Here is a 23,532-nt window from a genome sequence, read left to right as displayed (position 1 = left end):
TTAGCCCAGGACAAGCTTCCACTGCCCATTGCTCCCCTGGTTGCAAGTCTCCTGGGGTCCCTTAGAGGTTCGGAGATGCGGGCCTGTGGAGGAAGATGTGTAATGTGTGTGTGTTGGGGGCGGGGTTCAGCCATGCCCATTCTCCCACCTTCCAGTGCTGTAGAGGTGAGTTTCTTCTCCCACCTTTGTTCTCTGGGGACCAGCAAAAGGTGTCCCTTCTAAGGTCTTAGGATCTGAGCAGACCTAAGAGGCTGCCCTCGTGAGGCTGTGGCTGGTTTAGACTGGGCCAGCTGGCTGCCTGCAGGAAAGAATGGCTTCCGGAGAACGCGGAGGAAGTGGGAGCCAGGGGCTTGCTCAGGCCCACCCACAGCTCTGCAAATCCCACTGCTGCCTTCTGTCCTCTTCTCCTCCCAACATGGTCAAATCCTGTCAGAGGCTCACGGAGAGCAGCTTAGAAAGGGAAACGGAGACGGGGAGGGAGTGGGAGGAGGGCAGCGAGACATCTGCTCCTCCTTTTTTCCTTCTTGCTGGAGGCAGGACCCCAGACTGACTCAGGGGAGCGTCTCACACCCCATGTTATTTCCCCCATGAGTGTGAGCAGAACCTGTGACTGTGAGGGAATATCACTCCTGTGATGAGGTCGCTACTCCACTGACCTTGAATTAAGCGGAAGGAAGACCATCCATCATGGGCATGCCCTGCTCAGGTGAGCCCTTTAAAGAAGGCGACAGTCAGAGAGAGCCTCTCTCGCTGCCTCAGGAAGGAAGCAAGCTACTGTGTTGGGAGGGGGTCTCTGGAGGGGGCATGTGGCAAGGACCTGGGGCAGCCTCTGGGAGCTAAGAGTGACCCTCATTGCCAACAGCCAAGGGAAAAGCAGGGACTTTAGTCCTACAACTGTGGGCAACTGAATTCCGCCCATAATTCAAGTTTGGAAGAGAATCCTGAAACGGGTGAGATCACAGCCCTGGCTGACAAGAGGCCTTGATTTCAAAGGGGTGAGACTGCCAGAGGGCACGGGCACCTCACAGAAACTGTGAGATAGTAAGTTTGTGTTGTTTTAAGCTGCTAAGTGTGTGGAATTTGTTAGGCAGCAACAGGAAATTAATACAGGCAGTGTCCATGGGCCTTACTATCATCCTGGGTGCCTCCATTTTAGAACATTCCCACTAACTCCTGGCTTTCTTCTTAGCCAGAAAGAGCAGGAGAGCTAAAAACCCACAGAGAGCTGCCCTTCCTCCCCCCCCCCCCACCAGAACCCCGACATGGGATCTGCTGAAAGGTCCCCTCAGCCCAAAGGAATCTGCCTTATCTCCTGCCTGGCTCTAGTGTCTAAAACTCACCAGTACTCTCGTGGCCAACAATTATTCATTGAGTGCTTTAGCAGTTATCTATTTTCACAGTCATGCAGTATAATAAATTACACAAAAACATAGTGAGCTAAAGTCATAACTAGTTCTTATTATCGGTGAGTCTGTAGGTTGGCTTTTTGGTTTTTGTGGTCTCAGATGGCTCATTATGAGTCTGAAGTCCGCTGTGGGTCAGGTAAGTGGTTCTGCTCCTCTTGACTGGCACATCTGGGAGTCAGCTGGCCATGGATGGCCTCAGCTGGGCTGACTCAGCTCTGCTCTACATTCCTCTCACATCCCCTCAGCAGACCAGCAGGGTATATTGTCATGACAATGGCAGAACCCAAGAAAAATAAGCCCAGTTGTTCAGGAGGACAAGTGGGAGTGCATATGTGCTTTCCAAACCTCTGCTTGCAGTCATGTTTGCTAACATCCTATTGGCCCAAGCGGGCACACGTTGACCTCAGGCACAAAGTGCCAGGGGCCTATACAATTACAGGAAGAAAGGAGGCCATTGAAGCAATCAACATGCCACAAAGGCCAAATATACACAGGCATTGTTCTGGGCTCTGAAAGGCAAAGACTCTGAGTGTAGCTGGCAAGGCGTTGTGCAGTGAACAAGGACAGTGAGGGCCTGAAATAAGATTGGAGAAGCAGCAGGACCAGTGACCGGAAAGTTGGATTGTTTTCCAAGTGTGATGGGAATCCACTAGAAAGTTGTCATGGGGGTGGGGTGACCATGTGATCTGATTGTGCTTTTCCCTTTGGCTGTTACATTGAGAGTGGATAAATGTTAGGGAGACAAGAGCAAAGGCAAGGAGGTAAGTTAGTGGAGGAGGGAGGGGAGTGTTTTGCACTGTGTTTGGAGGCGGAGCTGGTAGAAATTACTGAGGCTTTGGCTGTGGAGATTAAGGGAGGAGAAAGAATCAAAGTTCCTGGCTTGAGCAACTGGGTGACCAGGGAGGTGCCACTTATAAAGACCGAGTAGAAGCACAGAACAGGTTGGGAGGAGGGATCAAGAGTTCAGCTTTGAATGTACTGGGTGTACTGGTTAACGATGCAGATACCGGTTAATAATGTGGATTGACCCTTTACCGGTTAAAAGTTCGAATTTTATAATCAAAGAAAACATGGTAATTTCAAGAGAAACATCAAAAAGTGCTTTATTTAAAGTAATGTCCATCGCTAGCTACACATTTCCCTCATCTTTCAGGTAATTTGTGGATATTGTCCCAATAGAATTTTTCTTGTTTTGAGGCAGACCATTCAGAGACCCAATTTTCCACATCCTCGTATGTTTTGAAGTGCTGCTCAGAAAGCGCATGTGCCATTGATCGGAATGTAATCTGAAGGGGCCTTTGAGGAAGGCAATCAATCAATAAATCTCTCTCACATCAATGTTTCTCTCTCTCTCTCTCTCTCTCTCTCTCTCTGTCCCCCCCTCTAAAAGAAATGAGATATATATATATTACAGCTTGCTCATCAAGACTTTCAATACCCTTGCCTCCAGGACCCACCAATCTATTAAGTCAAAAATTCTGCCCCACCCAACTAGTTTTCTGCCTTGCAAGACCCAACCTCTGGGCAAGTCTTCTTTCTGAAGTTCTAGACCAGTGATGGCAAACCTATGACACACGTGTCAGAGGTGACACACGAACTCATTTTTTTGGTTGATTTTTCTTGTTAAATAGCATTTAAATATCCTATCTAATAATAGACAAACAGGGTAATTGACCATACCTTCGCTACGCCTCCCATTGGCTAATCAGCACAATATGCAAATTAACTGCCAACAAAGATGGTGGTTAATTTGCATACGTAGGCTCCAAGTGGCAGAGCGAAGACTGAAGGTGAGCCGGAGCCGTGAAGATGGAAGACAGAAGGTGGCTCCGGCCAGGTCTGCGAAGACAGAGGATGGAAGGCGGCTCCAGCCAGAGCGAAGGCCTGGGTCCCAGTGCCAGAGGAAAACCGATGCCGGCAGCCAGGAGAAGGGAAGGCTTATTGCATGAATCTCTTCATGCAGCAGGCCTCTTGTATAAAATAAATATCAAAAATATAAATCTTGCCGAAACCGGTTTGGCTCAGTGGATAGAGAGTCGGCCTGCGGACTGAAAGGTCCCGGGTTCGATTCTGGTCAAGGGCATGTACCAGGGTTGCGGGCACATCCCCAGTAAGAGGTGTGCAGGAGGCGGCTGATAGATGTTTCTCTCTCATCGATGTTTCTAACTCTCTATCTCTCTCCCTTCCTCTCTGTAAAAAATAAATAAAATATATTTAAAAAAAAATATATATATATATATATAAATCTTTGTTTTACTATGGTTGCAAATATCAAAAAATTTCTATATGTGACACAGCACCAGAGTTAAGTTAGGGTTTTTCAAAATGCTGACATGCCGAGCTCAAAAGGTTCGCCATCACTGTTCTAGACCCATATGTCCAATGGCCAGATTGTCTCACAAGCATCTCCTACTTAGTACAGTCACATGTTGCTTAGCGACTGGGATATGTTCTAAGAAATGCATCACTTGGTAATTTCATCATTGTGCGGACATCACAGAGTACACTTACACAAACCTAGATGGTATAGCTTGCTACATGTGTAGGCTATATGATATAGCCTCTTGCTGCTAGGCTACAAGCCCATACAGCATACCTATAAAACAACACAAGATTAAATCAGGCACCAAACACAGAGCATTGTCTTCTTTCCAAAGCAATTTGGCCCTGCAGTCGGTGTTGATGGGTGACCTGGATCAACCCATGACTTCGTGCGTTTGGGATTCTCAAAATAAGTCCACTTTTCATCACCAGTTGCAATTCGATGCAAAAAAAGACTTTCTTTCGTGCCGTTGAAGCAACATTTTACTGATGACTTTTTGGTTTTCCATTTGTCTTTCATTCAGTTGATGTGGCACCCATTTTCCTTTCTTTAAAATCTTTCCCATTGCTTGTAAAGGATCAGAAATAGTTTGCTGAGCAATGTTTAATCTTTCTGCAAGTTGTGTTTGAGTTTGACATGCATTTTCATCCAATAATGCTTGTAATTGTTGGTCTTCAAATTTTTTTGGTTGACCTGAACCAGTGGTTCTCAACCTTCCTAATGCCATGACCCTTTAATACAGTTCCTCATGTTGTGGTGACCCCCAACCATAAAATTATTCTCCTTGCTACTTCATAACTGTAATTTTGCTACTGTTATGAATCGTAATGTAAATATCTGATATGCAGGATGTATTTTCATTGTTCATGACCCACAGGTTGAGAACCGCTCAACTTTAGAGCCTTATCTTTTTTAGGAGCTGATATTTCCTGGAGCAAGCAGCTGAATTATTTTTGCTTGGTCCTAGTATTATTTAACACAGGGACAGGAAAGTGTGTTCATTCAGTTCTCATTAAGTAATGGAGTATCCTCAGGCAAGAGCTTTTTTAAAAAAAACGAAACTATTATATTGTGTTTATTCTGCTGGGCAGTTCTCAGTACTTTATGGATATTAACTCATTTAATTTTTACAACAACTCAGTGAAATGGCCACTGTTATTTGCCCCATGTTGTAGATGTTACCCTTTCAAACACAAATTAAGTAGCCTGTTTGAGGTCACACAATTGGTAAATGGCAATGAATCTGGGCCCCAGAGTCCAAACTCTTAATCTTTCTCTTGTTTAGCTGCTTCACTTCTGTTTTTCCTCATATACAATGAGGGGGTTGGCCCAGATGATACTGGCTGGGAATTGGGGGGAAGGGGAGGTATAAAGAAAGAATCACTCATGACACTTGTGAAAGTTGGTAAGGCAGACTTTAGTCAAGATGGGCTATTATAATGGTGTTTGGTAGTAGGGGAAAGATCCTGCTCAACCGTGAACACGATAAGGAAAAGTAGAGATTTATCACCCAGGTGTGGGTGGGTGGGTGGGATCAGTGGGTTGAAAATTACTAAGAGGCAGGGTCATACTTTGCTTAAATGACAGGCAAAACAGGGTAATTGACCGTACCTTCCTGCCTTATTGAAGGCAGGCCACAGTGAAAAGGTATCAAGGTGGTCAGACAACAGTGGGAGGTTTCACTAAACCGACTCAGCAGGATTCTTGATAAAAGTGGCAATACAAAGATGAACTGCAAACCCAAAAGTCAGGGCCTAGTTGAGAAGAGAGTTCAGAGGAGTCTGACTAGAGTTTGGTCAAGGAAAGAATCTTTGTTAGGAGGAAAAACTTCCTCTACCATCTGATGTTAAGAGATCAGGGCCTGCAGCTCCTGGGCAGCAGCTCCTGACTGAAGAGAAGATATGGAGTGGGCGCTACCTCCTGGCTTAAACGAAAGTGATGTTGAGTTGAATTCTGAAGATGAAGACACATTAGACTCTGGACTTCACTTACAGGAAGATAAGGAAGATGGCACCATTTCAAAAGCAGAGATCTCAGATTTCCCTACAGATGGACTAAAAACTAAAGCAGAAGCAAATGTAAATGCCTATACAGAGTGTTCTTCTGGAATTCCCTTTCTTATGTGGAATAAATTTCAAGAATTCATAAAAACATTGTGAACTTCAAGATTCAGAAGGAAAAAAAAGAAAATGCTCTAGAAAAGGTAAATTGAAGAATCTCATAGTGGACAGTCCTCAAGTGAAACCCAGTGAAAGGAACTAAGAATTTTAGAGTCAATGGCAGGTTTGAACTTACTGTTAAAAAGGAAAATATTGAGCCCTAGCTGGTTTGGCTCAGTGGATAGAGTGTTGGCCTGTGAACTGAAAGGTCCTAGGTTTGATTCCGGTCAAGGGCACATGCCCAGGTTGTGGGCTCGATCCCCAGTTGGGAACTTTCAGGAGGCAGCCAATCCATGGTTCTCTCTCATCATGGATGTTTCTATGTCTCTCTCCCTCTTCCTTCCTCTATGAAATCAATAAAAATATATATATATTTTAAAAACCACACAAATGTATTTAAAAAAAACTATTGAGAAGTTGGGCCTTGAAAAGAGCATAAACCAGGCTATGGATGAGTAAAATATAGAGAAGGCTGAGGAACTGAGCCACCAACTATTTACCCAATAGCTTGATGTAAAAATTGCCAAAGTGATTGCCTGCCACAAATTTGTAAAAGTCCAAAGGGAAGTTGAAAACTCACAGGTTGCTGGGGGGAGGCGGGGGGGGGGGGGGCCGTGGAGAAGAAACTTGCATGGGGAATTTGAAGCAAAGAAGAGATGAGAAACCAAAAGCAACATGGGATATATGTCACTTGCCAGAGTTCTTAAAGACATTTATCTGAGTTTTTACTTGAGTCTTCAATTGCTCAATTTACTGAAAAGATTTTACTGCTTATGTTACATACTAGGGGCCCAGTGCACGAAGATTCGTGCACCGGGGGAGGGGGGGATCCCTCAGCCTGACCTGTACCCTCTTCAATCTGGGAGCCCTCAGGGGATCCCTCTCCAATCCAGGAGTTTCTGTCTGTCTTTGCAATCATATGAGCGAATTGTCTGAAACCCCCAACCCAGTTTGGTTTGTTGCTCACAGCATAATAGAGGCTTTATTTTTTCTTTGCTTCATTGGTGATGATTTCCTGGAAGTTTTAGGATATCTTCCCTTTATTTTTCCTAGACACTCTGATTTAACTTATGTCTCTCACCTTTGCTTTCTCTCCATCCCCCACCACAACAGTAACTTGCTCCAGGCTCACTTTGCTCTAGTGTCTAGGAAATCCGTCTGCCACCAGAACTGATTCCCAGCATTCCTGATGTTCCCCGCACTCTGGGCTTCTGCTTCTAGTCCTGGGGCTGCCACTAGAACTACTATTCCCAGAATTCTTGGTGCTCCCCGCACTCTTGGTTTTCCTTTCCTGCTCTGTCTCCGTCCCACGACCTCCCACTCTGCCAAGTCCTCCAAGCCACCAGCTCTCCCTCTCTGCTCTCCGTCTGGTGGCTTGGGGAGCCAAGTTCCCCAAGCCACTCCACTCTCCGCTGGCTATCCCGCTCTGGTCTCTGCCTGGCACCTTGGGGGAGCGACCAAGGAGCCACGTCCCCCAAGCCACTGGCTCTCCCATTCTGCTCTCCACCTGGTGCCTGTGTATCCAAATCAGCCTACCATCTTTGTCAGGTTAATTTGCATACGCACTCCTGATTGGCTGGTGAGCATTGCAGAGGGACGGTCAATTTACACGTTCCTCTTTTATTATATAGGATGTCAGGAAATTGATAGAAGTGGAAAAATTAAGCATAAAATTTGAGAGTTAATTATCAAATCTTTTCAATCTTTTTCTAAAGAGTTCATTCTTTTGAAGTGAATGGAATGGAGTGTGCTGTTATTTGTACAAGGCATCTAAGTACATATACAGGGAAGAAATAGGATTTTATTTAGTTATTTATTTATACAGTGTGGGGCAAAAGTAGGTTTACAGTTGCTCATATGGCAAATAATACAATAACACAATAATAAATACTATAAGAATAAACTGTTTTGTGTACTGACCTACAGTATAAAATCAATTTTACTTTCCATCCATTTGGTATAGCACAGCCAATGAGTTCATGTACTTTCTTTTTTTAAAATATGTTTCTTTATTGATTTCAGAGAGGAAGAGAGGAGCGAGAGATAGAAACATCAATGATGAGAGAGAATCATTGATCAGCTGCCTCCTGCACAACCCCCACTGGGGATCGAGCCGCAACCTAGGCATGTGCCCTCGGCTGGAATCGAATCTGGGACCCCTCAGTCCGCAGGCTGACGCTCTATCCACTGAGCCAAACCAGCTAGGGCGTTCATGTACTTTCTTATCTATACTCAGTGTAACTGCACTTTTTTTTGGAATTGTGTTTTTAAGATTGGCATTTGTTTATAATGGATTAATCACAGTGCAAGAAGGTCTCAATTGATACTATCTTTACAAGTGACTATTTTAATGTTACAAAAGTAATCTTTGGTTCTTTATTGGATGCAGTAGAGTCGATACTTCACAGTCACATAATAAAAGCAATTGATTTATTTTTGTGTACCTTCAGAGAAAATATCACAGAGAAGAGAGAGAGAGAAAGAGAGAGAGAGAGAGTGGGGCAGTTTATTTACGGCTGGATCACATTCCCATGGGCATGCTCTGTGAATGACTCAAAGGAGTGGTTAGAACAGAGGTTCTCAATCTGTGGGTCACAACCCCTTTGGGGGTTGAGCGACCCTTTCACAGGGGTCGTCTAAGACCATCGGAAAACACATATATAATTATATATTGTTTTTGTGATTAATCACTATGCTTTAATTATGTTCAATTTGTAACAATGAAAATACATCCTGCATATCAGATATTTACATTACGATTCATAACAGTAGCAAAATTACAGTTATGAAGTAGCAAGGAAAATAATTTTATGGTTGGGGGGTCACCACAACATGAGGAACTGTATTAAAGGGTCGCGGCATTAGGAAGGTTGAGAACCACTGGGTTAGAACTTGGGGCTCATCTAACTTAGCTGGGAAAAGTGATGGGGAGAAAAGGCTCCTATGGGAAGAACAAATAGGTTTCTTTAGGAAAGACAAGTGGGTTTTGGGGAGAACAAAGGGAGATAAGAATGTTAGCTTCTGTAGGTGCATGTGTTCTCTCTGTCTTCAGAGCCATAAAATATCCCTGGAGAGGGGATTTATGGTACATTTGCTCTTGTTCTTTCTCCTGGGAGCAGACTCACCCGAAGGAAGGAATTTATGGCAGTCCTCACTTCTCAGAAGTTTTTGCTTTTAGTTAGATAAGAGATGTTTTGAGAAGGCTTCTATCTGCTTCTGTTGACTCTCAAATGTCTTCAGCTTAAAATAATCTTTATATCAAGTCTGGGGTTCCAAGTGGGTCCCCATAGGGCTTATCCAGTTCCATCTTTCTTTGGTTCACCATGAAATGGCAAATGACAACCTGAGATATGTTGCAGGACCAAATGCTGGGGCCACAGCTGGGAGGCTGGGACCTGAAGAGGCTGTTCTTTGAAACTGAAACTCTCCTGATGGGAGAGGGGGTGTGTTCAGAGGAGGGGCTGGGCTGGGCAGGAACTTCCATTGAGCTCTGAGGCTTTTTGGATTTGGATTGGTGAAGGGAAGTGGGCAAGAGCATTGCAGGGGCAGAAACAGCACCAGGAGGGAAGGGATTTACACTTACGGGCACACAGTTTATGCTTGGTAGCCATCTATACTTCATCTCATTCTGTCCTCCCAATAGTCCTGTTGCCAGTTCAAAGTCCATGCGCCCCACACTTCAAAAGGCCAAAACTCAAAATGTCAGAGTTTGGAGTAAGGGAATGTTTGTTATCAAGAAGGCACCAACAGAGAAGATAGGAGCCTTGATCCTCAAGTCCATCTTTTAAAAGTATGGAGTTTAGGATTCTTTTATATCAAGGGGAAGGAAAATGGGAAAGGCTGTTTTTATAAAAACCCAAACCTGAAACACACACACACACACACACACACACACACACACACACACACCCCCAAGCCTGAAGCTTTAAAGATTAGCACCTCTAAAGAAGGAGCTATTGTGCCCTGGGCAGTTTTGCTAAGTGGTTAGAGTGTGTGATTCCCCATCCAGGGCACATACTTCCCTTTAGGCACTTTCTTGTGCTCCATTATGCTCTGCTTGGGGCTCTCACCCCTCCCAGCGACTGTCCTGTTATTCTCATTATAGGTCTCATGATTTACTGCCTTCGGCTTCCAGTAAACCACCTCACCCAGTTTCCAGTGGACCTTCTACCCCTGTCCCCCACCTGCACCTGGTCTGACCGGTTACTCTGACTGACCCTTACAAGAGATATAAATATCCTGTTCCCCCTACTCTACCTTCTGATGCCAGTTAGGTCTCAGCCTTTCTGCTAGTGTAACTGGGCAATCAATGGGTCCTTACTGCTGTCACTACTTGAGCCAATTAAGCAGAGACAGGGTTGAATCATGTATGAGTGTTTATTCCAATACTGCTGGCAGTACAGGAGAGCAGCAGGTCAGCCACAAAAGTCTGCTCTGCACCACACCTTAAGCCAGCTGCTTATATTGCGTAGAAGGACAAAGATTACATGGGGAAGGAGCCAGAAGGGTATGCCAGATGGACAGTTTACAGATATGGGGATTTGCAAAGGCCTGCAGGTATGCAAAGGCTGGGGTGCCGGGAGCCGGTCCATCCTTGCTGTTTCAAGGGCCTGGCATATATGGAATAGTGTTCTTAATATGTTTGCTCACCTTCTTGGCACTATGTGTTTTAACCAAGGTCACCTCTCTGAGAAAGGTTGTTTCCCCAGGTAGGAATTTTTCCCTGAAGTCAGGGAGGGGATGAAACTCCTTAACTAAGTGCCAGGCGGGTAGTTAATCACTACAAACAATCATGCTTAAGCTACATAATCTTTACTCCCTGGAATGGAGATAAGAAACGCCCTAACCTTTGTAATAGAGATTGATAGGATTGAATCAACTGGTATAAATACAGATGTAACCAGACAGAGAGACAGAACTTCAGACACAGAACTTAGAACACAGGGCTTGGAAGACAGGACCAAGAGAGACAGAGCCTAGGCACAGAACCTACACAGAACGTTCTCTAGGGACAGAAGAACTTCGCTGGCGAGAGCATGCCGGAGGATCCTGGACAGGGACTGGCCTCGGAGCCTGGAGGCGGAGCCCGGCGAGAGAGCATGGCAGGGCATCCTGGACTGAACCTGACTGCGGAGATTGGCAGGAGAGCCTGACTAGAACCTGGTGACTGAACCTGACTGGAGAACCTGAGCAGAACCTCTCTGGAGATCGAGACCAGAACTTGGCTGGAGATCCTGGCTAGGCTGCTGATCAACTGAACCCTGTCTCCGTGTCCTTCCTTCTTCGCCAACTCCGTCCACGCCTTTGGGGACCCCTGGACCCGCTGGGGTTGGACCCCGGCACTGGGGGTCTTCAAAAGGCTGCTGGCTCTGGTTTCTACAACAAGGTTGTTAATCTTTCCATGATAATGGGCAGCTCCCAGTTGGAGAGGATGGGCCTAATTTCCAGGTGAGCTCCCAGTCCCAGGTTCACTCTCTCTAGAAATCAATGGAAAAAAATATCCTTGGATGAGAATTAAAAAAAAAAAAAGGAAAGTGCTATTATGAAGGCCCTGGGAACAAAGAAGTCTTGAATAAGATGGAGCCAGAGAGGCCGAGCATTTCACTCTGTTAACAACCCTGTAAGGTAGATATTAGTTGAGTCCCATTTATCAGATTTGGCAACCAAGGCACAAGTGCAAGCAATTGATCCAGGTTGCCAGAATCAGTCGGTGAGGTCAGCAGGATTGAAACCAGGTCTGTATGGCTTCAAGGTGGGGATTATCCCAGAACAGTGAAGACAACGGGCAGGGATGCAGTGAGCTGGGAAGGGAGACTGTGGCCAGACCTTGGAGATCAGAGGCTGAGACCATATTCAATGTCAAAGTGCCACTCTAGTCATTAGAAAAGCACCTGGCAACTCCACCCAGGATTTCTCTGAGAGCCAGAGACTGGCTGGTGCTAGTTCTCCCAATACAGGTGTTCACTGTGGTCTGAGGTAATATGGAAGTTCCCAGGAAAGCTAGCCAGAAGCCAGAGAAGAAGGTGGGGGGTAGGGAAGGGGAGTGCCTCCAGGCTGTGAAAGCCCTCTGGCCTGTCTTTCCTCTCTCCAGGTGATCTAGGCCCTGCCCATCTGCCGGGAGCCGGTCCATCCTTGCTGTTTCAAGGGACCTGGCATATATGGCATACTGTTCTTAATATGTTTGCTCACCTTCTTGGCACTATGTGTTTTAACCAAGGTCACCTCTCTGAGAAAGGTTGTTTCCCCAGGTAGGGATTTTCCCCTGAAGTTAGGGAGGGAATAAAACCCCTTAACTAAGTGCCAGGTGGGTAATTAATCACTTTAACTATGAACAATCATGCTTAAGCTACATAATCTTTACTCCCTGGAATGGAGATAAGAAACGCCCTAACCTTTGGAATAGAGATTGATAGGATTGGAATCAACTGGTATAAATACAGATGTAACAAGACAACAGGACACAGAACCTAGAGACAGAAGAACTTCGCTGGAGAGAACATGGCAAAAGATCCTGGACTGAACCTGACTACAGAAATTGGCAAGAGAACCTGACCAGAACTTGGCTGGAGCTCCAGACCAGAACTTGGCTAGAGATCCTGGCTAGGCTGCTGATCAACTGAACGCTGTCGCTGTGTCATTCCTTCTTCACCGACTCCGTCCACACCTTTGGGGAACCCCTGGACCTGCTGGGGTTGGACCCCAGCACCCATCCCCAGCTGGTCACTCAGAGCACCCACCACACCGTGGGCACTGGGGGGTACACAGGCCCCTTTGCTATCGGCCTCCTTGCTGCTGGAAAGGCGGGCTGCAGTTGACATCTCCTCCTACCTGGCTGCCACACAGTTCCTCCCCTCCTTCTTTCTTGGGACTGAGAGAATGAAAATTAACAAGAAATGAGAAGTTAAAAATATGCCCTGCGATTCATTGGGCTGGGATAACAAATATAAGGCCAGCTACAGTGTAAAACAGGAAACACCATTTTCTCCCAAGGACAAGCTGCAGCTGCAAAGTGTCATGAGAACTGCTTCTTTCTTTCTTTTAAAATTTTAATTGAATTTATTGGGGTGACACTGGTTAATAGATTATATGTTTCAAGCGTACAATTCTATAATACATGGTCTGTATTATTGTCTTGTGTTTTCACCACCTATTGCTTTCTTTACTCACTGAGAAATCTTGCTCTCTAAAATCACAGACAGAACAGAAACTTCGCTGTTTGGAGCTGTATTAGTGAAACATCCCAACCTTGCCTGGAGCCCCTAATTCACTTTGACACAGAGAAGCAGCTTCAAATTACAACCCAGGTAGACAACGTTAGATAAGGGATTTTTGGACCCTCCCTTCCACATCTATCGTAACATTGTAGTTGCTAAGGAAATGGGACCTCAGATCCACTTCGCAATCTAGATTTGACTACACACAGCTTTGCTTTGAGCCTACTCCACCCTGTCCCAAAGCACACAACTTTTTCTTTTGTTTCCCTTCAGTTTGGCCAGATGCCCCAGGGCTCCTCACTGTGCTATAGAGTGTCCTTTGCAACTGACCAAAACAACCTGCCTGCCTTTGTCAGACTGTAGGCTTCTGCCGGGGTCCAACCCCAGCAGGTCCAGGGGTCCCCAAAGGTGTGGACGGAGTCGGCGAAGAAGGAATGACACGGAGACAGTGTTCAGTTGATCAGCAGCCTTGCCAGGATCTCTAGCCCGGATCTCCAGAGAGGTTCTGCTTCGGATTTCCAGCGAGGTTCTGTAGCCATGTTCCCTCGCTAGGTTCTCCAGCCAGGTTCTGTCCAGGCTCTCCAGTCAGGTTCAGTGTCCAGGTTCCAGTCAGGTTCTCCTGCCAATCTCTGTAGTCAGGTTCAGTCCAGGATCCCTTGCCATGTTCTCCCGCTAGGCTCTGTCTCTAGGCTCCGAGGCCAGTCCCTCTCCAGGATCCTCCGGCATGCTCTCTCCAGCGAAGTTCTTCTGTCTCTAGGCTCCGTGTAGGTTCTGTCTTCTTGATTCTGTTCTAAGTTCTGCGTGTTTCTGTCTTGTTACAACTGTATTTATACCAGTTGATTCAATCCTATCAATCTCTATTACAAAGGTTAGGGCGTTTCTTATCTCCATTCCAGGGAGAAAAGATTATGTAGTTTAAGCATGATTGTTCGTAGTTAAAGGGATTAATTACCCGCCTGGCACTTAGTTGAGGGGTTTTATTCCCTCCCTAACTTCAGGGGAAAATCCCTACCTGGGGATTCAACCTTTCTCGGAGAGGTGACTTTGGTTAAAACACAGCGCCAAGAAGGTGAGCAAACATATTAAGAACCGTATGCCATATATGCCAGGTCCCTTGAAACAGCAAGGATGGACCGGCTCCCGGCAGGCTTCTGCCTGTGACTAAGGGCTGACTGGGCTAGGACAGGACCCTCGCACAGTACCTGTTTCCAGATTTGACTTTATCTCCCAAGGCCCAAGGAAAAAGGTTGTTAGGTCAGCCTGTTCGTTGGACAGGTGGAGAAGGAATGCAGAACACACTGCATTCTTTTGGAAACCCGCAGTTTTCTTTATAGAACTCTCTCCCCTTTATCTGGTGTTCATGGTGGGGCAGGCATTGGGCTGAGGGCTTTAACAATGCCATTTCACTCAACCCTCATCACACCTAGGTGAAGAAACTGAGGCTAGGGAGAGGTTAGGAAACTTGCCCATCAGTCATGCAGCTAGTAGGCAGCTCAGCTGGGACTGGAACACATGAAGTTTGGATATAGAGCTTGAGGACAGAATTTGCGTATAGAGCTCTTAACCACTAGGCCAGAAGCTCCTAAACCTCAACCTCTGGCGCTCTTAATATCTCAGTACTTTCCTCACTAAACGCCCAGGCCACAAGAAGTACTTAATAGTTTCATTCATTAAGTGTTAAGTTCATATAATTTAATAAGCACTTATAATAATTTAGTAGCTGTTTGAAAAAAAAATACATATAAATTAAAAGAAAAAATATTTTTATTTCATTCTTAAGTTACCCATACATAGTGTCAACCAATGGTCATCGATTCCAATTCAGCCTCAGCAGGAATCCCCAATTTGGGATGCAGCAAAGAAGAAAACTTAAGTGTCAACAGCTCAGTTGTGATATAGCATAGCTATGGAACAGCTCATTAGTGTTACAGCTCAGTTATGAGGCTTCATGGCTGTGGAACAGCACTGCTGTGAGGTTGCCCCTGGGCAAGGTGGCCCTACCCTGATCTGCTCTGTTCCACATTGGTCTGCGCCTCTCCACTCTGGTCCAGTGAGGCTTCTTCGTCCTTTCAGCTCCAGAGGAAGAAAGACGTCTTTCTTCCGTGTGTGCTCCCAGAGCCAGGGGGCAGCTGGTTTAAATAGACAGAAGCTCCTAATCCTTGAAGTGTGATGAGTCCAAACAGCACTGTCCTGACTGGCAGAATGAAGCAGTCCTGATTGGTTGGTGAAGATGCTGATGGGGGGAGAAGGGGGGGGGGGGGGAAATATAGCTGCACAACTCTGACTGGATGGGGAAAGTCTCGGTCCTACTGGTTTAAATACAATTCCAGGAACTCCTTTAGAAGGGCTGGCTGAGATGGCAGGAACACAGTGCAGGAAGGCAGTTCAATGCAGGCTTCTCTCTAAAGTGTGGATTGGGTGAGAGGCTCCTGGTTGGAAATGATTGCGAGGCTCTTTCTAAATTTGAGCCCAGTTAACCACCAGGAGCCCTTCTTGGTAGGTATCTCCTTTCCCGGTGTCCATAACAGTAATGGGATGAGTGAGCTGGTTGGGCACTGCACAACTTCTCAAACTTTGGAATGAGATTTGGATACCACACCCTCATCCCACATTCATTTTTCTCATGGTACTTGCTTTAAAAAAATTATCTTTATTGTTGAAAGTATTACAGATGTCACCTTACTTTTTTGTTTTTATCCCGTTGACCCCCTTCACCCTGTACCCACCCCTCCCTGGCTGTGCCCACCCTATTGTCTGTGTCTGTGGGCTATGCATATATGCATATAAATTCCCCAGGTTAATCATTCCTCGCTCCCCGCACCTCTACCTTCTCTCTGAAACTAGCTTTTTATCACAGAAGCACCAAAAGCTCAGCTTCACAAAGATATCATGTTAAGGGGACCCACTCAGAACTCTAGATTTGTATAAAGATTATTTTAAACTGAAGACATTTGAGATTCAACAGAACTTCCTTTATCTGAGTAAAAGCAGCAACTTCTGAGAAATGAGAACCACAAATCCCAGAGGAGTTTCATGGCCACAAAGAAGACAGAAAGACCACTCATACCTGCATAAACAATTATCACAAACTTTTTTGTCGCCAGTTTGTTCTCCTTAAAACCCATTTATTTTTCCTAAAGAAACCTACAGGGCACAGCCGGTGTGACTCAGAGATTGAGCATTGGTCCATGAACCAAGAAGTCACTGGTTCAGTTCCCAGTCAAGGTACATGCCCAGGTTTCCAGCTTGATCCCCAGTGGAGAGGAGTGCAGGAGGCAGATAATCGATGATGTTTCTCTCTCATCGATGTTTCTCTTTCTTTCCCTCTCACTTCCTCTCTCTCTAAAGAACAACAACATTTTTTTTAAAAAACGAAATCTACAGGGTGTCCCACCCCCCAAAATGTATATACTTTTTTAAAAGAAAAATATTTTTTCCCCATTCTTTTTTTTTTTTATTGCTTAAAGTAATACAAAGGGTATTACATATGTGTGCATTTTCTCCCCCCCCCCCGCCCTAGACAGTCCCCTAGCCTCCCCTATCCCCCAGTGTCTTCTGTCCATTGGTTATGCTTATATGCATGCATACAAGTCCTTTGGTTGATGTCATTTGTTGATTTGTTGATGATAGCCAGTCTGACAGGTGTAAGAAAAATATTTTTATTGATTTCAGAGAGGAAGGGAGAAGGATAGAGAGATAGAAACATCAATGATCAGCTGCCTCCTGCATGCCCCCTACTGGGGATCGAGCCCACAATCCAGGCATGTGCCCTTGGCCTGAATCAAACTTAGGACCCTTCAGTCCGCAGGCCGATGCTCTATCCACTGAGCCAAACTGGCTAGGGCAATATATATACTCTTTAACAGTTAATAGCTCAATTTTGAAAATGAAATGTATTTTAATAAACACTACCTTTATAACTATTCAAAGTGTATGTATACATTTTTTGGGACACCTTATATTTGTCTTTCCTACAGAAGCCTTTTCTTCCCACTCTCCTTCCTGTACTAACCTAGAGATATAAGCCCCAAATTCTTTTTATTTTAAATTGTTTTATTGCTTAAAGTATTACAAAGAGTATTACATATGTCTCCTTTTTTCCCCCGCCCTTAACAATCCCCCGGCTTCCCCTACCCCCCAGTGTCTTATGTCCATTGGTTATGCTTATATGCATGCATACAAGTCCTTCGTTGATCTCTTACCAGCCCCCCTCCCGCCCCTCAACCCTCCCCGGCCTTCCCGCTGTAGTTTGACAGTCTGTTCGAGGCAGCTCTGCCTCTGTATCTATTTTTGTTCATAAGTTTATAATGGTCTTTATTATCCATGAGTGAGTGAGATCATGTGGTGTTTTCTCTTCATTGACTGGCTTATTTCACTTAGCATAATGCTCTCCAGTTCCATCCATGACGTTGCAAATGGTAAGAGTTCCTTCTTTTTACAGCAGCATAGTATTCCATCGTGTAGATGTACCACAGTTTTCTAATCCATTCATCTACTGGTGGGCACTTAGGCTGTTTCCAGATCTTAGCTATGGTGAACTGTGCTGCTATGAACATATGGGTGCATATATCCTTTCTGATTGGTGTTTCTGGTTTCTTGGGATATAGTCCTAGAAGTGAGATCACAGGGTCAAATGGGAGTTCCATTTTTAGTTTTTTTGAGGAAACTCCATACTGTCTTCCATAGTGGCTGCACCAGTCTGCATTCCCACCAGCAGTGCAGGAGTGTTCCTTTTTCTCCACATCCTCTCCAGCACTTGTCGTTTGTGGATTTGCTGATGCTAGCCAGTCTGACAGGTGTGAGATGGTACCTCATTGTTGTTTTGATTTGCATCTCTTGGATGATTAGTGACTTTGAGCAAGTTTTCATGTCTCTTGGCTTTCTGAATGTCCTCTTTTGAAAAGTGTCTATTTAGGTCCTTTGCCCATTTTTTGATTGGATTGTTTATCTTCCTTAAGTTGTATGAGTTCCCTATAAGTTTTGGAGATTAGTAAGCCCCAAATTCTAACCACCCCTTCGAATTACTCATTACTGAGCACTCCTGCATGTATTGGTGTTACATTCAAAAATAAACTTTTTCTTTTGTTAATCTGTCTTTTGTCAGTTTAATTTGCAGATTCCCCAAACTGAATCTAAGAGGGTAGAAGACATGTTTTTTTCCTTCCCAACAATGTCATCAAAAGCAATGTAACATGATTTAATATTGAAATTGTCAACTACATGAAGTTAGTAGTTTTCTGCAGTGCCCCACAAATATCAACGAGTTTTCCTTGAAATTTAAATATGCTATACTCGAAGGTGTCCCTGTGAATTTACTCTTGTTCACTGGGGTGCCTTGGTGCTCAGTTTGGGAACCATGGTACTGTCCTAAATCAAAGTAATCTAACATAATCTATGAGTTCGCTGGGACTGCCATGCTGTAACTGCTTGTTTCTCAGCAGTCTCCATCTTCTCTGGGTGTATCTGTCTGGTTCATGGCTGTCTCCCCTGTGCCCACATCAGTGACTGGCACAACTAAGAACTCAGTTGAAAGAAGTGTCACTTGAGCGTGGGGAGCACAGGTGCAGATCACACACTGAAGAGATGTTTCACCCTCCCAACTCACGAGTCACCCCAGAGTAAGTGTGTCCAGACTTTTGGATATAAATACTGCTAACTCCTGCTCTTCTGGCTCCTTTCCCCCCAGACTTTATGGAGACCACATTCTCCCTATTTCCACACTCTTTTTTGTGTAGAGAACAATACATCTGAATTAGGTTACTGTTTATTATACTACAGTCTATTCTCAACACAGCAGTCTGCGTCAATTAGGTCACACATCTGTTCAAAACTTGCAACTGCTCCCCAGTTTACTCAGAGTCAAAGCGAAAAGTCCCATAAGGACTTGGATGAGCTGCCCTTGACTTTCTTCCCTCAATTCATGTCCTGCTGCTCCCCCAGCTCATTGTCTCTCAGCTGTTTGGGCCTTCTTGCAGTTCCCAAACTCAGGATGTTTACTCTTCACTTAGGAGTTGTTTTCTCTCCCTGGGAGGCTCTTCACAGGGACATGTGGAAATAGTTAAGACCACCCAGGGAACAAGCAAAGGCTGTTTCTTCAAAGCATGCTACAGCAAGGGCGTCAGCACCATCATTTGTGTTTGGCAGTGACTCAAAGGCATTGCTACAGGGGTTGTTGTTTGGCTCCCTAGACTGGTTGCTACAGACATGGCTGAGTTCCTGAGCTAGCTGCTGCAGACTGAAGCCAAACCACCTCTGCTGCAACCAGTCCAAGAATGACTCGTCAATGACTGGTCAGCTTCTTTATATTTTGTTCCCACTTCAAACTCAGGACCAATCAGAGAAAGCGAAATATGCTCCCCAAACCAATCACAGAGCATGCTCCCCTTTCAGTTGGCCCACCAGCAGCCATGCCAACTGCCTCCAATTAGGGCGCACCTGAAGCCTTCTCTGTGTTCACTATGAAGCTTTCCTGCTCCTCTGCCTGCCTTCGAGTCTGCCAAATGCAAGTGATAGTAGCGGACTTTCTTGCTGTGGCAGGCTCTGAATACGTATCTTGTTCTGTTCATTTTTATTTGGGTGCTGCTTATATCTATACACAGTATATACCTCTGGAGTTGGCTGGGTGATCTTGCCTATTAAGGGATTGTGTGTTTGATGCCTTATCAAAGAAGAGGTTCAGGCTATAATAAAGAACAAAAGGCATTTATTTGAGCAAAAAGATTGGCATTTATTAGTATTTGGGCAACCTAAACTGCATTCTGGAGAGGACAAAGAAAGGTAGGGTTTATGAAGCCAAAAACCACAAAATGTAATTCTTCCACATAAATGAAGGATTGCAGAGATTGGTTAGTTCTAATATGCAAATAGAGGAGGGCTGCAACTACAAGAAAGAAAGTTAAGTCCACATATGTCCAGGAACAGTTGTTGTGCCAGATGTTTATGGCTCCAGGATGTTTATGGAGCCGAGTTTGGCAACTTAATCGTGGCTCTGAGAACTGAGGCTCAAGGTGTGCATAGGCCCCTAATAGCCTCCTATTTTAAGTGACTCTCTTAAAGATTTTTAAAAAATTGATTTTATTTTCTATTATTAGCGAGAGTGGAAGGGAAGGAGAGAGAAACATCTATGTGAGAGAGACACATCGATTGGTTGCCTCCAGCACGTGCCCCATCCAGGACCTGCAACCTGAGTACTGGTATGTGCCCTGACTGAATTGAATCCGCGAGTATAGGAGGAAGCTCCAACCAACTGAGCCACATTGGCCAGGGCCTTTAAGTGGCTCTCTTAGCAATGTTTATTCCATTTTATTTTCTGCATTATCAGATGATTCTAAGATATATAACTTCTTACTTGTCTAACTCTTTAATAAAACTTGTGGGAGGCAACATAAGAAACGTCCAAACCTGTAAGAATTTTTTTTAAAAAATATTTTTATTGATTTCAGAGAGGAAGGGAGAGAGGCAGAAACATCAATGATGAGAGAGAACCACTGGGGACCGAGCCCACAACCTGGGCATGTGCCCTTGACTGGAATCGAACCCAGGACCCTTCAGTCCACAGGCCGACGCTATATCCACTGAGCCAAACCGGCCAGGGCTATTTGGTAGCAAATTTTGACGTTAGCTGACCTGAGGCTATTTATATCTATATGGTTAAAAAGAAACAACAACCCTGGACAGTTGCACAGTGGTTAGGGAGTCAAGGACCAGAAGGTCACGGGTTTGATTCCCAATCAAGGGCACGTAGGTACCTTGGTTGCAGGCTCAATCCTGGTCTAGTTGGAGCACATGTGAGAGTCTCACATGCATATTTCTCTGTCTCTCTTCCCTTTTTCCCTCCCCTCCACTCTCTCTAAAGAAATCAATGGAGCTAAAGGAAGACCAGCCCCTGGCTTCCATCATGGTGATGGACCAGGAAATGCAGTTCAAGAAATAATGATTCCAGCTAGGGCTCCATTGGCTCAGTAGATAGCGCATCAGCCTGCAGGCGAAAGGGTCCTGGGTTCCATTCTGGTCAAGGGCACGTACCTCGGTTGCAGGCTCCTCCCCGCTCTGGTCGGGGCTCATTCAGGAGGCAACCAATCGATGTGTTTCTCTCACATTGATATTTCTCTGTCTTTCCCTTTCTCTAAAAATCAATGGAAAAATATCCTCGGGTGAGGATTTAAAATAATAATAGCCCTAGCTGGTTTGTCTCAGTGGATAGACTCTGTGGTTCTCAACCTTCTGGCCCTTTAAATACAGTTCCTCATGTTGTGACCCAACCATAAAATTATTTTCGTTGCTACTTCATAACTGTAATGTTGCTACTGTTATGAATTGTAATGTAAATATCTGATATGCAGGATGGTCTTAGGTGACTCCTGTGAAAGGGTCGTTTGACCGCCAAAGGGGTCACGACCCACAGGTTGAGAACCACTGGAATAGAGTGTTGGCCTATGGACTGAAGGGTCCCAGGTTCGATTCTAGTCAAGGGCACATGCCTGGCTTGCAGGCTCGAACCCCAGTAAGGGATGTGCAGGAGGCAGCCAATCCATGATTCTCTCTCATCATTGATGTTTCTATCTCTCTCTCCCACCCTCCTTTCCTCTCTGAAATCAATAAAAGTATATTAAAAAAATAAATTAAATACATTAAAATTTAAAAAAATCAATGGAAAAAATTTCCTCAGGCAAGGATTAAAAAAAAAGAAACAATAGGCACAAAATGCAATCACTTGTGTTAAGCTCCACGTTAGCAAACCAAGGCTTACTACTTAACCTAATTGCAATTTCAGCCTTCCCCAGGAATGTAATCTTAACAAAGCAGTCTGAAATTGTCTGGTCAGTAGAATGACGTGATCCTCCTAATAGACCGATTGTCCCCCAAAGAAGATGAATAATCCTTTTTCATTTATGACATCCTTTTCTCCATTCCCTCGCTGTTAAAAACCTTTCCCTTTCTGTAGTCCTCTGGAGCTTTGTACTTGCTAGATGGGATGCTGCTCAATTTAGGAATCCTCCTATCTAATAATGAGTGAATATGCAAATTGACCATCACCACTGTCACAAAGATGATGGTGCCCACAGTGGAGGCGTGGTTTCCGTAACACAAGATGGCTGCACCCACAGCAGAGGCCCAGTTCCCGTAATGAGCCTTAATGAGCAATCAGCAGGGACCTGAGGCTGCATGGTGCTGGGCGGGTGCAGAGGACCTGAGACTGCGCCCCCACTCCAGCACCAGGCCATGCCCCGCACCCGGGGGGCGGGGGGGGCTTGACAGGGGACCTGAGGCCACACCCCCTGTCCGACAGGGCTTGACAGGGGACCTCAAGGTGCGCCCCCCGCCCCAGTGCTGGGCCAGGGGACCTCAGGCTGCTCCCCCCGCCCGGGGGGACCTGAGGTTGTGCCCCCTGCCCAGTGGGGCTTGACAGGAGATCTCAGGCCGCGCCCCTTGTCCCGGCGCCGGGGGACCTGAGGCTGCGCCCCCCACCCTGCGGGGCTTGACAGGGGACCTGAGGCTGCGCCCCCTGCCCGACGGGGCTTGACAAGGGTGGGGCCGGCCGGGTCTGGATCTCGCCCAATAGGGTGGGGCCAGTTGGGTCTGGGTCTCGCATGATTTCAAGGTACACGCAGGTGGGAGGGGACTTGACTCTGGGTCCTGCAGCATGCCCCAGACTCTGACAGGAGGAAGATTTTCATGTGTATTTTACTAATTTTCTTTCATCTCTGACACTTCTATTATAAAGGGCAAGTAGCAATATTAAAATATTTCCTCTAATTAATCCCTTTTTAATGTGCACAGATTTCATGCACCGGACTACTAGTCATTCAATAAGGCAAATGAAATCTTTAAAATTTACTGGGTTGAATTTTTAATATACTTTTTCCATCACCACTTATCCCTCCCATACCCTTTTCCACCTCCACCCGTTCCCCACCCCTCTCTCCCCCATCACCATACTACTCGGTTTAATTTTTGTTAACAATATTTATCTCACTTAGTGTGGATCAGCAGAAAGGTTTGATTGCAGGGTGTTGCCCCATCTCTCTGGGGGTGTCACATATCTATCCATGGAGGGGAGAGTACCTCTCAAATGTATGTGAAACAAACCTGATTTTATTATTTGCTTAGCAAAAAAACCAACCAACCAAACAAAATAACGTGTGGCAGAACACAGCTTCCCCTAACAAAGCAAAGAGCTGACTTTACATAGGTTTTTATCAAAATACAGCTGTTGCTGATTGCGGTTTCCCTGAATTCTGGGTTCCATAGTTATTAACTTACAACTTGGGATTGCCAGTCTTCTAATTTCTTTCTCGAATTTGGAGGTTAGGAACTTTTTATTCACGCCCTGTTACTTTTCTAAAGCCTGAGAAAAATCTTGCCGTCTGAGACACACATGGCCCAAAAGGTTCCGATAAAGGTCTGTGGACCTGAAGTACTATAGTATT

The 23,532-nt window shown here is 45.3% G+C and overlaps 1 pseudogene; it reads left to right on the top strand.

Annotated features, from left to right (window-relative positions):
* The first annotated feature begins 1,505 nt into the window (after positions 1 to 1,505).
* Positions 1,506 to 11,988, top strand: LOC132213697 (protein FAM204A-like; annotated as a pseudogene).
* Positions 11,989 to 23,532: the final 11,544 nt, after the last annotated feature.

This window comes from Myotis daubentonii, chromosome 12 (assembly GCF_963259705.1).
Source record: "Myotis daubentonii chromosome 12, mMyoDau2.1, whole genome shotgun sequence".
NCBI lineage: Eukaryota > Metazoa > Chordata > Mammalia > Chiroptera > Vespertilionidae > Myotis > Myotis daubentonii.
Note: the sequence above shows the minus strand (reverse complement) of the source record. Positions and strands in the feature narration are given on the sequence as shown.